This window comes from Haemaphysalis longicornis, unplaced genomic scaffold, assembly GCF_048455015.1.
Source record: "Haemaphysalis longicornis isolate Haplotype H1 unplaced genomic scaffold, Haemaphysalis longicornis Haplotype H1 scaffold_5, whole genome shotgun sequence".
Lineage (NCBI taxonomy): Eukaryota > Metazoa > Arthropoda > Arachnida > Ixodida > Ixodidae > Haemaphysalis > Haemaphysalis longicornis.
Window position 1 is genome coordinate 70,578,698 of NW_027526385.1, and position 13,536 is coordinate 70,592,233.

Below are 13,536 nucleotides of genomic sequence, written 5' to 3' on the forward strand. Positions count from 1 at the left end.
TGTTATATAAAAGGAAAGACATCTCAGAATGTGGACATGCAGATCATTATGCATTACTTAAGAGTTCCCTAGCTGATCCAGTTGCAAAGCCAGCGCGAAAGCACCGGGTTTTTAATTTAAATAATGATCAATACAACGAACGACACAGATAACCGCCATCAATATTTATCGCCTCTCGAATATTAAATTGTTCTCTGTGCATTTGCAATTACAAGCTTCGTTGAATTGTTTAGTGAATAGTGGCAATCAACCGGACCTAATTAAACTCCACGAGTAAGGGCTGGCACCCTGCTGCACACGCTTTGAGACCGTAATCTCTCGATCCGAAGGGGTAATTCGAGCGCATGGCTGACAGAAAAAGAGCACCATGGCAAGTTCTCTAATTATGTGTGCTTCGCAATCACGAGTGGACGTTCCCAGCTTTTTTAGGTACTCTTCCAAAGCTTTCTTTCCTTTCCTCGCCACTATTTGTTTTTTATATTGGATGGACCTTCGTCTTCCGGGTCTCGAGGCAGCTTCTCCTAGCGCTGGCCTCGTGTACCTTGTGTAAAAATACTTGCAAACATTACCGCAGCTTCACGTAGTTGACGTCGCAAACGCGGATATGAACAGCGCGTCTGCCTGGCGTTCTGGAATCGCAAGGCTAAACTTCATAAAGCTTCTCAAAGCAAGCAGGTTGATTCCCGTTCGCGACAATGCCTTTTTGCCAATGTTTCACTTCTCAAACCTTCTACTGGAACCTCGGGGTATTTTTGAACCTGGAACTGCCACGTGGAGGCTCCGCGAGCTCGTTATTTTTTTGTCGCTAAGTACTTTTTACCTGGTATCGTAAAAATGAAGCAGCCATGAAGTTTTAATAAAAAAACTGTGCAAATATCTCCAATGTGTTGATATCTTGCTTCAAATATGCTTCTTATTTGCTTACGGCGGAAGAATGTTGACAGATATAAACATTTTTTCCAGATTTAAACATCATAATCATCATCATCACCAGCCTATCTACACCCACTGCAGGGCAAAGGCCTCTCCCTCTAATCTCCAATTACCCGGTCCTGTGCTAACTGTGACCGATTTATCCCCGCAAATTTATTGTTCTCATCTGTCCGTATAACTTTCAGCCGCACATGCCACGCTTGCCTTCTCTAGGAATCCACTCTGTTACCCTTAATGACCAACGTTTACCTTGCCTTCGCATTACGTGCCCTGCCCAAGCCCAATTCTTCTTCTTAATCTCTGCTGATATGTCCTTAACACGCGTTTGTTCCCTGACTGACCCACTCCGCCCTCTTTTTGCCCCTAATGTTCCATTCATTGCTCGCTAAATCGTCCTCAATTGAAGTTGAACGCTCTTGTGAGCCTCCAAGTTTCTGACCCGTAGGTGAGTACCGGTAAGATGCAGCTGTCATACACTTTCTTCTTCAGAGACAGTGGTACGCCAGATTTAGTAGATTGGAAATCGTTTGCCTATGTAAACTTTTTCTTGTAACTTCCTGCATGCGTGCTTGGTGCTTGGTCTCCTCTTCGCTATGCTATGTGCTCTCCCCATCACTGCGATCAAGTTAACACATTTCGTCCCATGAAAGCCTCCACGAAGAATAGTGTCGCTGTTCAAAAATGCTGATAGTACTGTTAAAGCCAGTCATACAAGTGTACATTGTTTTCGTGGAGCTACTCACACACGAACACATGCACGCACCGTTTTGCAACTGTCACGCGGTAAGGTTTAGAAAATGCCTACTGCTGTACCCTAAAAAGAATTCGCGTGTTAGCCACCATCTGAACCCAAGTAGGTTACAGCGAGAACATGGTAATAATTCGTTTAGGGGCACACAGAAGCGATCGACATGGAGGAAATTGTTGGCCATTGCCGCGTGCACTTCTCTACTGCCGCGAAGAATGTTTTCTCAACGTCCCTGAAAGGCACGTTGCAAGATTTCCGATAGACGCTTTTAGAATTTATTTCACGTCTGCGAAAGCTGGAGTTATCGCCAGTACAGAGCGGCACTGCGTAACTTGCTCATCGCAGCAGAACTATCCTCCTTCCACTTCTTTGCTTCTGTAGCGATTTCTTTAGAGTGGCTATCGAATGCTTTCATTCGTGCAGCTGAAGGAAAGCTGGCCAACAGCCGCTTCAGCGCTGTAATGACGTCTTTCTAGAGGTCGAAGAACGCCGGGGCCGGGAAAGAGACATAAACGTTTTGAGCAAGTTTCGAAGTTATGTGATGGGCATAGACAAGTAGCCATTGGTTGAGGTACTCTGCGACACCCTAATCGAAGTACTGGGTGTGTTCGTTGACTACGTTAGGCAAGCATTTGAGAGTTCTAAAAAATAAAAAAGCGTTGCATAGCCAAGAACGAATGCCACCATGTGTGTTTGGGGAGAGGAGTACAGTGGTGTGGGGGAGTGCGCACAAACGGTCGGCTGAGTCTGCGCGATATATCGAGACGTGTATCCCCCAATCCCGTTGTCGGCCTTAAGGGGTGGGGCGAATTAATACTCGACGCGGTGCCATTACGTTCGCGTTTGACCCGGGCGTGTCTGGTTATCGTGCAAATGATTGAGGGGGATGTAAATACGTGATTTGTGTAACGAGATGTTCAGGTGTGCAAAAGTAATGCGAAGGTTCATCATTGTCCTCGTGAAACGTGTCTCTGCCTTTAAATTAGAGCAACGAGTGGCATTTATGCTGCGTCCGTGTGAAAAAAATATACCGAATGAAATAATTAGGTGAGAAAGATTGCGTACTTTATTCACTCGTTTGAGCGCTCAGGGGGGAATATGCAAATAAAAGAACCCATTTGGAATATACGATATATTATTTTCCAGTATACCACCTGCTGTAGAGCTATTCTTTCGATTCAGGCAGCGCCAGTTTCTTTGTTCTTCTCTTTATACCCAGCTTGTAGCAACGAGGAGGAGGAGGACGAGGAATAAACTTTATTTCAATATTAGTTTTTGTAGTAGTGGCAATGGGGGGTCTTCTCAGTCCAGAAGTCCCTTGGCGGTCGCTGCCAGGCGGGCCCTGTCAACCAGCCGAAGCTGATCGCCGGTGTCCGGGCTGGCTAGCATGCCTTCCAACTGCTCATGGTTGGGGGATGGAGTAGGGGGGAGGGGTGGTGTGTGGGAGCACGCCCAAATCATATGATACAGTGTGCAGGGTTGGGGACAGTACTTGCAGGTGGCGGAGTAGGAGGTGGGATGAATGGCGTGGAGGAGGGTGCCGGGCGGGTAGCTGTTGGTTTGAAGGCAGCGGTACGCGGTGGCTTCTTCCTTAGTCAACTTGTCGTGGGGTGGGGGAAATATGCGGCGTTCGAGGCGGTAATGCTCGAGGATGTCGTTGAATTTTTGAGGCACAGAATGGTGGACTTCTCATGGTGATGCTGGAGTGTTGGAGGGGAACGCCCGTTAGATATGCGCGCGGGCGGAAGCATGAGCCGCCTCATTCCCCTCCAGAGACTCATGTCCCGGGGTCCAGAGAATGTAGAGGTACGGAGGGTTAGGGATGGACTGTAGGATGCGGAGGGCTAAGGGACCTATGTGACCGGCGGTGTAATGGCGAAAGGCAGCTTGCGAATCTGTGACGATGGTGATAATGTCTTGAGATGTAGTGGCTGCGAGGGCTATTGCGATTTCTTCTGCAGTTGTGGAGTCGTTGCCAATTACTTTTGCGGAAGCCAATTCAATTCCTCGGTGGTCCACTGTTGAAATTGCGAAGGCTGGTTTATCGGCATATTTGGCGGCGTCAACGTAGCGGGTTTCTCGTGGCTTGACTTGAAGCATCTTGCGAAGCATTCGAATCCGGGCTTGTCGGCGACCCTGGTTATGAAGGGGGTGCATATTCTTGGGTATTGGGGCGACGGAGATGCAATCGCGTAGTTCCAGAGGGATGCGTTGGCGGGGGTGATGGGTGGCAGGTAGTGGGTAGCCGAGGCGACGGAGGAGGTGACAGCCAGTTTGAGAAAGATTGAGCCGTTCGATCTGGTTGACATGATGTGCCTCTCGAAGTTCGTCGCAGGTGTTATGAAGTCCCATCTGTAGTAATTTGTCAGTGGAAGTTGTCAGTGGTAGCTCTAGTGCTAATTTATAGGCTTGCCGGACGATTATATCGAGTTTTTGTATTTCACTATTTTTGAGAGCCAAATATGGAGTTCCGTATGTGATGCGGTTAATTAGGAGGGCTTGAATTAGGCGCACGAGGTCATTTTCTTTCAGTCCTTGTCGACGATTAGCAATGCGTTTGATGAGGTGCGTGATTTGCAATAGCGTTCCTTGTAATTTATGAATAGTAGAAATGCCTGCGCCGTCTGATTGGATAGTAAGTCCCAGAACACGAATTGAAGGGGTGGTTAGGATGGGAGCGCCATGTAGGCCTAATTGTGGGTCTGGGAGGGGTTGTCGTTTACGGCCTTGCGTGCTTTTTTGGAGGACGAGAAGGGCAGACTTTTCTGGTGCACAATTGAGGCCGCGGGCTGTGAGGTAGTTGTCGGTGGTGTTAATGGCTTCTTGGAGGGCGTCTTGCTGTTCCCCAATCGAACCCCCTGTGGTCCAAATAGTCAGATCGTCTGAATAAAGTGCGTGTTGCATGTGTGGAATTTGTTGTAGAAGTGGCGGAAGTTGTAGCAGGGCAAGATTAAAGAGGAGTGGAAAAATGACTGACCCCTGGGGTGTACCACACGGTCGGGCACGAAAGGAGATTGATCGGATGGTGCCGAGGTTGAGGTTGGCGGTGCGATCGGTAAGAATCTTTTGTATGTAATTGTATGTACGTGTGCCGCAGTTAGTTAATTGGAGTCCTTCGAGTATAGCCTGATAAGATACGTTGTCAAAGGCGCCTTTAATGTCCAGAGCTAGGATAGCGCGTTTGGTTTGTGAGCTCAGTGGTGTAAAGACTTCGTCTTTTAGCTGTAACAGGACGTCTTGCGAGGATAGGTGTGCGCGGAAGCCAAACATGGTATAAGGAAGTAAGCTGTTTTCTTCGAGGTACGCTGTGAGCCGATTATTAACTACGTGTTCATGTCACTTGCCTACACAAGATGTTAAAGATATGGGATGAAGATTTTCTAGGGTGACTGGCTTCCCGGGCTTCGGTATGAGCGTGATTTCGGCATGTTTCCATTGAGGGGGCAGATAGTTGGTTGTCCAGCAATGATTAAAATAGTCAAGAAGTGCGGCTGTGCATTCGGGGTTGAGGGGACGGAGTAGTTTGTTGTGTATTCGGTCTTTGCCTGGTGTGGTGTTACGAGTGAGGGAAATAAAAATTCATATCTGCTGAACTCGGTGCAAGTGTCGCCGAAAGACGAGAGTCTTCTACGGCCTCTGCCACGTGAATGCCTCTCTGCTCTCCCGTACCAACCCTCACGCTTTTGCTTCCCTTTCGTTGCTCCCACGATAAAAAAAGGGTGAGGTTTCCCGCGTTCCACTGCTCACGCCATCCGTTGGAACCTTTTTTACCGTCGAACTTCGAACACTGGTCGTGGCTCACGCAAGCTGTTTTTGTATTTAGGGCTAAAATAGTCTTTTAACCCATATTTTTTGCTATCGAAAATATCAAGCGAAGATCTATTTTTATTTGCAAGAGCACTGAGCGTGCCGGTTGCGCATTGACGTTTTGCGTCAAATATAACGATGTTTTTCTTTTTTTCAACAATATTCACAAGCATCAAGTATGTCATAAACAAAGCTGGAGGGCAAGTTGGGCTAGTTTGCGGTCATTATGAAGTATTTCCAGATTTAGTGGTTCATAAACGATTTTTCTTCACACCCTTGGCCGGTGGTCTGAATTGTGGAAGAGACTGGCAGAAAAACGTGCGAACACGCAGACCGAACAAAATATTCGGGTTTAGGTAGCCCAAGAAGGACTGTACTTTCTAAAAGAGGCTACCCTAAGAAACTCAGAACAAAGCTTGCAGTAACCTCCCAATTTTTACGCATTCCTTGTATAAAATTGCTTTTTTCTAATTATCTTGGTGTTTCCTTAAGTCACAACAACGTTGTCGACTCAACTCATTTTTGCAGTCGCACTTGGAACGTGCCTCTGCGTACTGCAGACGAGGAAAAGCAAATGCACGAGGTTTGAGAGGAGGTACTTGAACCAACAAATATTTGTAAAAATATTGAGAGACAAAATGCAGCCAGCACAAAAAAAATTGCTGCCTTTACGCTACATGTATTCATGTCCACAAAATAGCCCATATTGTATAGGACAGTAGTGTTGCAGCGCCTTGAGTCTACCGGGAAAGCTTCATGGAGAGCTATGGATTCAAACTTTTCCTGTTAATATTGCTGCTGCATACAGAGCACTGACTCAGCATTAGGGAAATTTTCTAAAATAAATCTGTTAGATTCCGAGCTTTTGTTGGAAATAAAAACCGAGTTCTATGTATAAAATAGAATTCAAAATCAATTGAAGCTCCTTCCGCGCGGCAAGAATTAGACGGTTAAAAGCAGATCCCAGTAACCTACTCTAAATGCTAGGAGGCAGACTTCGCAATTCCTAAAGCAATACAAAAAAGAGGCGAAGAAAGTGCACTAAGTTTTACTACTAAAAATAGAGGCAACTGTTTAAAATAGGGGTGTGCGTATTAGTGAAGTTTTAGCTTTCATTTTAAATTGGACATTATCGACTGTTGTTCTACCTCGAAAGTTAAAAGTAGCGCGAGTTAGGCCAATTCACAGGGTGGTGGTGATGATAAGTTGTCCAATTAGAGAACAATCTCTGTGTTGATAATCTTTTTAAAATATTTGAAGATGAAAAGCGTAATAGACTAACAAGCTTCTTTAACACACAAGGTAATTTTACCGAATCACTATGGTGAAAGAAGTCGACGGAGCAAGCCGTATCTAATATAAAGGACAGAATAATTAAAAATATATACAGAAAGAAATATACACTCATTTGCTTTAGGAACTACACATAAAATCTGACTGTATCAATGGTGAAATGTTCTTGAGAAACGTAAAAAGGTAAAGAATACGCGGAGTAGCTGCTGTCCTATTATAGAGCTATTTAAGTAATAGGCAACAATTTGTTGAATTTTGTTGTAATGTATTGGAGTTATTGGAAATAGAATAGGGTATTCCGTCAGGATCGAAGCTGGGACCATTGCTATTTTAATATATGTGAGTAATATTTTAAACATACTATGTATAACCCACATAGCCATGTATGCAGATAAAGAGAACTTAATTTTCTCTAATACCATTCTAAAAGAACTCCAATATGCAGCTAGAAATGTTTTCAAACTGGTTGCACGAAAGTAACTTACAGCTAAACACCTCAAAGTCTACCTATATCGTTTTTTGACAAACAAATAACGAGAGAGATCAAGGCCTTCATCTTGAATGCCAGGACATTATGATCAGCCAAGGAAAAGAACAGAAGTTCTTGGGGATATGGTTTCATGAAGAATTATCTTTGCATCCGCGTACAGAACACTTAGGCAATGCAATTTCAAAAGAAAAACTATTTCCGTCTTTTACCTATTAAATGGTGCGCTACCGATTTGACTAAAAAAAGAGCTTTATAACAGTGTTGTCTATTCTAGGATGTCTACGAAATATTATCGTAGGGTAGAACAAATAAAAAAATTAACAACGCCTGGTCGTCTTCCAGCAACGAGTTCTCCGCATATTTGCCAAATTTCATAAACACTGTGCCGAGTTGACAACGGGTCTACTATTCCCTCAGTACAGTGTGCGTACGGCTCACCAAACCTATCATATGAAGCTTCTACAAGACATACACAAAGAAAATCTTCATGCCAAATCTAACGAAACCAGGAGTACTCTTTCAGATATCCCAAAATACCTACACCGAAGTTACGAACAAACTACGCCAGGCAGTCTTTTCTGTTTCAACACACGGACATAATACTTAAACCTAAAGACCAGATTGATTTCAAGTACACTAGAAACAAATTTAAAATACAGGTTAAAGAATAAACTCTTAGGTCGGAATTTCTGCTTCAATGACTACAACTGTGGATGTTTTTCTGACTTTTATGTTAAAGCGCTGGTTGTGTAGTTTTGTCTATATTTGTAACACAATCATTGTTCTACTCTGATGGTTCTATTGTAATTTAGTTTACTTTGTTTTTATATACTTTAATGTACTGCATTGTACCTTACATTATTGTTCTTTCTTGGGTGTTGCTCTTCATGTGCTCACATTTTTATTACTGAAACAATAGATTTTCCAGCTTGTCAATTTTCCACATAGATTGTATTCCACCAAAGGAGGCTGGCGCCTCTCTCAGGCTTTTGTAGCGTTTAATCCAAGCCTGCCTCCTCGCCCTTCTGAAGAAATAAAATCTTCGAACCTTTGAATCTTCGAATACTCATCCATGCTCCTTCATTCTGACGCAGATGACACGGTGGCCCTCAGTGGTTGCAAGTTACCAACATAGGTTTTCCGCACAAACTGGTCGCGAAGTGAAGGTACCGTACAAGCACCGATGCAATAGCGTACATACATCACTTGCTTTGGTTTTGCCTCTCTTTGCGTCCTACGAGACTGCGACATCTTGCGGCGACGGGCCTCCCCGTAGACGACGCATCCGCATAAAACACATGGATATATGGGCCCCATCATCGTTCCTTCAGAGATTTATACGCGAAGCGAACATTCTCATGTTCATCTAACCAACTTTCCTCATCGTCAACGCATACGCCTTATCTATGCCCTGTGGCAAAATAAACGCTAAAAAGCGCTCGCAGAGTCCGTGCGAGGACTTCTTCTTCCTCTCGTCCGCCCATGATCAATGAAAAGGGTAAGATTCTGGTGGTCAAATTATGAGTTTAGTGATGAAGAGATTGGCTGCTGACAAAGTTAGCCCCTGGTGGAAAAGTGACTTCCGAAGTCGGCGTTCGCAGTTGTGTTGTGGCGGGCGCCAATATCCATCTCTCCTCCATAGTGCTCCAAACGTCTCTTGTAAGAGAACAATGTGGAACACTCAACAGATACGCTAGCTTAATTACATGTAGCTTACTGCAACCATCACTTGTTTAAGAAAATGGGATAAGAGTGACTAGCAATGCCCATTCTTATTCTCATCAGGCGTGTTCCAAGATAGGTTTGTTTATTCACTAGCATTACTGTATGAAAGTAATCTATACACCATGGTTTGACATATTTGTGCTCCCACGCACCGTCAAGCTGGAAAGCCTTGTTTAACAGTATGACCTTACTAAAAACCCACGCATCAGCTTCGATTTTCTGGGATAAGGCTAGCATAGTAACAACAATAACAATCGTAAAAGGCAATAGACGTCGTACGCTCAAATGGAGCTCAGTTGTGTACACGAGGCAGAGTGAAATATAATGCGAAACTTTTATCGGAATTGCTATATATCTTCCTATATAAGTGCATAGTATCCGCGCGACCTGAAGTCGTCCCTAAAAATCTCTTTGGCCTACTGTGGTTACAAAAATCTAAGGCCACTATGTCCTGCTCTGTACAGACCTCCAGCATCAACCCACAGTCTCCGCTGCAAGGTTTGTTTTGTTTTTCTTGGCTTCCTGACTTGAACAGGTGCCGTCAGAAGCCATTGGAACACGGAGGCTGTGGCCGAATCGCACAGGACAGCTGTGTGACTGCACCAACGGTAAACAAAAGCAACACAACAGCCATACGTGATGCGTGCCTGGCGATGGCAATAAACCATATAGACATAGCAAACCAGTTCTCTTAACCTGTCTACGAGCATTGTTAAGAGCATGCCTGTCTCGGCGGTGACGCTGATAGCAGACACACAAAACGCTTGAAAAGAAAAATGTTCACTTTAGCTCCCTGTGATAGCGCCATTTCTCTAGCACCCCGCTTGCGCTAGAAGTGTTGAAAAGGCGCTGCCAGATGTGTATCTACTGTTAGCGTCATCACGGAAACCAGTATTCTGCCAAAACTGATTTTGGCCATGTTAAAAAAAGTGCGTTAAGATGTATAGAGGGGTTATCGCCGTCATCCGGCGCGCATGCCTTTTGAGCTCCTTTTGTTTACTGCCGGTGCAGCTGTATGGCGCTCCTATGTGATTTGGCCACAGCTCCCAACTTCCAAATACTTCTGAAGGCACCTGTACAAAAGGAAGAAGAAGCCGTCGCTTAATTACGATGGAGCGTGAGATTACAGAAATATTGTGGGCACTTCTTTTGAGACTCGCCTTCCGCTGAAAAGGCGAAGCAGACAGCACAGGCTATTGTAGCTTAGCATAAGCTCTTTAACAGTGGAGGTGTTGCTACTGGTCGTAAGTTCGCCGTTACAAGAACAAATACCAAGAGCCTCTATAATCACTTTTCAACCCGGGGCGCGCATCGTAGTTCGCACCGATGCACTACAAGCCTTCCGCCTACTACGATTGGTTAGTCGTAGCCCTGTGCTGACCTCAGAGTAATCACAAACTTGCGGCAGGAATCACTCACAAGTTTCTGATTGAATGGGTTCAACGTGGCCTACTCACAGACCACTGCAAGGCAGACGTAGCAGCCCGACTGGCAGCATTCGTTCCATATCCGACTTCCCCGTTACAGCTGGATGATGCCACTTTTCTGGTCACGAGAAAAGAACACCTCCGGCGCCACACACGTTCTCTCAATCCACCGTGTGCTGCCACCCTCCCCCCGGATTTTACCCGTGCCGAGGAAATTTGCGCTCAGGAGGATTCGGGTGCAGGTGGGCTTAACTCTCACCGTCACCTGCCACTGGTCTCAATATCGAGGTTCCTTTACAAACTCTGGTTGCACAGTTTGCCGCCGCAACGAAGTCATCGCCGACCTCCACCACTTGCTGTGGTCCTGCCTCGCCTTGAGGCCGACGAGACTGCGGCACCTTGCGGCGACGGGCCTCCGCGTAGACAACGCCTCCGCATACGCCGCATGGAAACATGGGCGCCATCATCGTTCACTTTTTCACTTCATCCGCGAAGCGAACATTTTCATTTTTATCTAACCACCAACTCATACCGCCATATATATGACCTGTGGAAAAATAGGCGTTCATAAAAAAAACGAAGAAAATGGCGATGTCTCTGGAGCGCCTGCCGCTTGGCGACCGCCGAGCGTCCTAAGCACGCGCAGGGGCTTTAGCAAAAAAATTTGCTTGATTCCTGTTTTATAGGAATTGGTAAAACACGAAAGTGAGATTTGCCTTCACAGGATCGGTTAAATGTTTATTTGCATCGATATGAGCTTGCACATCGGTATTTAAATTTCATCGGTATGGCACCACCAGACTTAATATTAGACACTGGATTGCCCGGGCCGGAGCACTGCGTAAACCCGAATGAAACCTCACGCTATCGCAAACCATGCGAACGATACCGTACGGGTTGCCAGCGAATCGTTTGTTGAACTCACGGTTTGCTGCAGCGGAAGAGCATGATTTGCGGGTCTGTCTGGTGGGCATTCTAGGCGAGCGACAACCTGCTGTCGCGTCGCTTTTGCAAATGTGCGACCACTGCGTCGACTGCGTCCCTGCTCCGTGTAGTGTACGTCAGACAGTTCCCGCTGTTTCGTTGCGACGAGCTCAGGTGGCGTCAACAATCGGCGCTCATTAGCATCGTGATGCACTACTTCGCTTCACTTCCCTTAGACGGCAGCACCATCTTGGAAATAGAGGAGGTATAGGCAAGATATATGGCGCGTTCACACCATAGAGTTTCATACAAATAACTAGAGGGGAAACTGGCGCTAGTGTCAACGCGAACATGGCAGCGGCGCTTACGCTTCAATGGGAATGATGGGTAGTTTTGGAACCGGATTGCGTAGGATCGAAACGAGCTTGTGGCTGCGCAAATTGTGTTTTTTGACAAAAAATTTCTTATTGCCCGGTTCTCCGTTTACAAATTACATGACGAACAAAAAAGTTAGTGATGAAAAACTGGTTTTTTACGAAATAAAACGGCGCGTTTAAAAAAAAAGCAGACGCGGAGTCGAGAAGGTTTGTGGAGCAGGTTTGCCATTTTCCGCCAACTGCAGCAGGACGCGGACTTCTTTAAAAACTACTTGTAAAAGTTTCGGCGCTGGTGGTTTGTAATAGGAAGAGAAACGTTTTGCGCTCATAAAAAAAAAGAAACCGATTACTTTTGGAGAAGTTATTCTTGCGTGAATTAGTGACATCCATCAAGCTGCGTTCCTATCAGCCACCGGTGCTGCTGTTCTACGCCGTAGGAGCCGGCGTTCGCACGAAAGGTGTGGCTGTTCCAAGCGATTCGCAACCGTCGTCAGCTTTGAAAATGCATTGCTCTGCCGAATGAGCAGCACCGCAACTCCTAATTCGCAGACACCTTCGCCGCACAGAGCGCCGTCATTTGTGTTTTCGTGCGCGCCGTGCGGCAATGAATTGATAACCCATCCGACTCGCAACTCTAGTTGTAGAACATTCCACTCAGGGCGGCGTCAGTGCACGCGAGGCATGCAGTTCAAGGAGAAACGTATTTTTGATCACTCCTCCCAACACCCCGCCTCGGCAAATGTGTTCATGCAAATCCAAAAAGAAAACGAAACTGCCTGCAATCCGTAGTAAGTTTTACGAGCCATCAAGCGCCAATCCGAATCCACAACTACCCATCACGCCCATTGAGGCGTACGATCGCAGCGCCAGTTTCCCCTCTAGTTATATTGTAAGAAACTCTATGGTTCACACGGCTGACTGCGCTTCAGCTCGTAGCGGAGTCGGTAAAGCACCAGGGTTCTCTCATTTCGGCGACGGAGCACCCGGCTCGGAGCCTAGCGCAGCAGTTGTTGTTGTTTTTTTTTTGCCGATGTCTTTACCGTGACGGATATGACGTGAGTCAGATCTTGGTGGATCCCGGCATAAACATTTTTCGCGTTAAAATGCTCCCGCGATGCGTCAAGCGCTACCCCGCGTTTCAAAAAAGAAAAGCTCCCGCGCTAATGCTTAAGGTGAAATGACCCCCTGCTTGGGAGAGGTCAGCACGGCCACCGCATTTTTGAGAAGTCATTATGGATAATTAGAAACATGGCTACGAGTGTTCCGGTTCTTCCACAGACGACTTGTAGATCCTGCCCCCCCCCCCCCCCTTCCCCTCCCCGATTCGATTGCGAAGAGCTCGTGGAAGTCTACAGTTGTGAAAATGACTTTGCACCCACCAATCGCCCCGAAAAAAACGACGACTTCTTCGCAGCATATGCCCACGATGGCTAGCACCGCAACTATGCAAATAAACAATCATGTAATCGGCCGGAATTAGGTAAAGTCCCAAAGGTGGAGTAAGATTCTGCTAAGGAAAGTTTGACATCCACCTGAATGCAGCAGTATGCCTACAAAGGAAAACTATACAACTTTTTCATGAACTTCGCACTTGAAGAAAAATTTGTCCTGTCCGAAAAAAGTTCCTGCGTTTTCTCAGCCGCCCGTTTCCATAGGGGCAATTTTTTGTGCAAGCCGGTCCTAGGGCCGAGCGCCAGGCCGGGGAGTCGCTTGTACCTAGTGCCTATTTTACAGGTAGGTGCCAGGCGCCACCAATGCTCACGAATGCACCTGGTGCCTTCCACAGCCACGGTGGACGCTCAACTCGCAACC